Here is a 3,276-nt window from a genome sequence, read left to right on the forward strand (position 1 = left end):
TTCAGTCTCTCTCTCTCTCTCTCTCTCTCTCTCTATCTATCTCTCTCACAATAGTGAGATCTGGGTGAAAACATTTATGGAAATGAATAAGCATTTCCAAACAGGCAAAACTGGTTCTCACAACAGTGTTATGTGTTATTTAGGTTTACTTTAGATATGAGCTGTGTCTTTAGAGAATACAATACTGAATTTAATGAAGAACTTACTTTTTAACCATTGACAATTCTGTTGGTACGCAGGTGCCCCGCATGGTGTCCACCTGGATGTGGGGCCCATGGACAAGAGCAGAAGTGATATATGTTTAATTCCGGCCTGATGACAGCTCTTTAGCTGCTGTGACCTTATGGAATAGCGTACACTATAGTGTCTAAACTATAGATTGCACAATTTAGAATCTTAGGAGAAGCAGTCTGTCATTTGGGTATTGTTTGCTTACTGTAACATGAATACTGACTATTCAGACAATAGCCTATACTCATTTGATGTACAGTTTTTTTGTATAGGACTATATAGGGGAAGTAAGCATATGTAAAATAGTTTTAAAATAATTCGGAACTACATGCATGCGTTTTTAGTAAGTAAAAAAAAAAAGAAATATATGCTTTAAAACATTTTGTATATAGGGGAAGTAAGCATATGTAAAATAGTTTAAAAATAAAATAATTTAAAAATAATTCGGAACTACATGCATGCGTTTTTAGTAAGTAAAAAAGAAATATATGCTTTAAAACATTTTGTTCTATTGGCTCGTATCATCACCATCAGGGCTTGACATTAACACCTGCCAAATGGGTAACATGGTCACTCCCACTATAGCCAATTTGGCAGGCTGAATTTTATATACAGTTAACAGACCTCAACATTAATGCTTGTCCAGGACAAGTGGATTTTTTGAGGGACCAAGTGAAAGGGAATTTTACTTGCCCGACCAGACAACTAACCTGAATAAAACATGTAACAAGGCAAGCACCGAAATTTCGGTGAGAATGATTCTGATTTTATTGCATTTGGTGTGAACAGCGACTGATAATGGATAATGTATTGACAGTATAACAAGGTCGTGCCATTTGAGGCTCAGAAACATATTGTACTGTATTACAAATGACATCACACAAAACATATGCTAAAGGTATAGTTCACCCAAAAATGAAAATTACCCCATGATTTAAAGAGGGAAGTCATACAGCTAGAATGGCTTGAGGATGAGTAAATCATGGGGAAATTTACATTTTGGGTGAACTATGCCTTAAGACAGAAGTATGTTTTTATCAAAAGACATGTAATTTTAGGTTTCACTTGAGGAAAAGTACAAAGTTACAAGGTCCAAAAATCCATCCGTACCTCTATTGTCCAGAGTCCATCCTTTTGTTTGAAAACTCTGTAGGTGTAAACCCATCCATCACACCTGAAGATTTACACACAGTCATTATAGTTATTATATATTTGCAGCACAGTATTTAAACTTGCAGTTACCCCATTTTGCAGTTGAATGTGTGCCCCAGCCTGTTTAAAGGTGCTGTATGTATTTTTTTGACTGTACTAAAGCATAAAATACCTTAATATATTTGCAGATATTTAGGAAACATGCTAAATTCACATACTTGTTTCTCCAAAAAAGCCGGTTGTTCTACTTTGAAATGTGCATTCCGTGTCGGAATATCTGTTTTGGTTTTGGTCTGTGTGATTTCGCCCACTGCCAGTGTGATACACATGTGATTCACAATTGCAATGTTTGTTTTGTTATTAATATGTATTTATTTATTTATTTATGATGTGAAGAAGAGTTTATTGTGCACACAGTCATCTATCAATTATCACCACTAAAGACTGAGTTTGAATCAGTTCAGCTCTAGCCACCAGAGAAAGCACGCGCTGTGAGTTACCATTGTGATGCGCATTGTGTTTACGTTAGACGCTACCAAGCTGAGCCTGCAGAAAGACACTGAAGTTTGCATGTGCTTTTGCTTCTCCTGATAATTCAGGTACTTTTAATCTGCCTATGTTCTGCGCCCCGGATTCATGGAGGTTCCACCAAGATCTACATCCAGAGTGTGAGGCTAGTGCTGGGATCCAGGCTTCATGGCGACGAAAAGACGAAATGGAGGGTTGCGTGCGACTTGTGACGGCTGCTGATGTCCAGAGAGCCAAAAGGGACCGAGCTGAGTGGAAGGCGGCGCATCGCTACAGAGTCGTGAGAGGGTCTGAAGCTGGACAAGATGGCAAACGAGAGGAAAAGACTTGTCTGGAACATAAAGAAGAGCCTACACATGTTGACTGTGCACAAACTGGGGCATATCGCTTACAGCATCACTCCAGTTGCAGGTTTGATTCCAACCACTATCTCCAAATCTCATCATTTCTTATATGCAGAGTGACAGTTTACTTAAACTGGAAGATGAAGGATTTGCACAATTACTAACATTAAGAGAAATGATTAATGAATTGATTGAGAGTCGTGTTAACAATACCGTGAGTGAACCATCTGTCTCTATTGAGAATGAATTTGATGCACATACACACACACGGGCATCCCCTATACATAGACACACAGATTCTACTGCCACACTCTCACACACACAGTTAAATGAGTATCAGAAACTGATTGCAAGTTATGAGGAGTTAGGAAAAAAGCTGTCAGAGTACAAGATCACACAGGCAGATGATAAAACGATACCAGCTACAAGGCAGTTTTATTACCCTGAATACTTACCACGACAGCAGAGAGAAAGCATGATGTGTCCAAGAGACTTTCCATACCTACCGCATAAAGAGTTCAAGATACATGGTGGCTACAATAACCTATGTAAACAAATTGATGAAGGCATCAAGATGAATTACTCGGAGAGTGAAATCATTCAGGCTGTCCTGCGGATAGTGAAACCAGGACAGTTCAAGGAAATGCTCATCAATAAAGATGATCTGACTGTGCCAGAGTTGAAAAGTTTCCTACAGTCGCATTTAAGTGAGAGAGGCAGTAGTGAGCTTTTCCAGGAATTAATGAGTACAAGACAACGGGAACATGAAACTCCACAACAGTTTCTATATCGTGTAATCGGACTGAAACAGAAAGTAATTTTCACTTCCAAGCAGAGCAACACTAACATTGAATATGAGCCACGAACAGTTCAGAATGTGTTTCTGCGTACCATTCACCAAGGTTTCCTTCCGAAGTACAGCGACATCAGAAGTGAATTGAAACCTTTGCTCACAGATCACACAGTAACTGATGAAGCACTGCTGAAACAAGTAACAAAGATCTCAAGTGAGGAAAGTGAA

This window comes from Sinocyclocheilus rhinocerous, unplaced genomic scaffold, assembly GCF_001515625.1.
Source record: "Sinocyclocheilus rhinocerous isolate Xijiao unplaced genomic scaffold, SAMN03320098_v1.1 scaffold615, whole genome shotgun sequence".
Classification (NCBI taxonomy): domain Eukaryota; kingdom Metazoa; phylum Chordata; class Actinopteri; order Cypriniformes; family Cyprinidae; genus Sinocyclocheilus; species Sinocyclocheilus rhinocerous.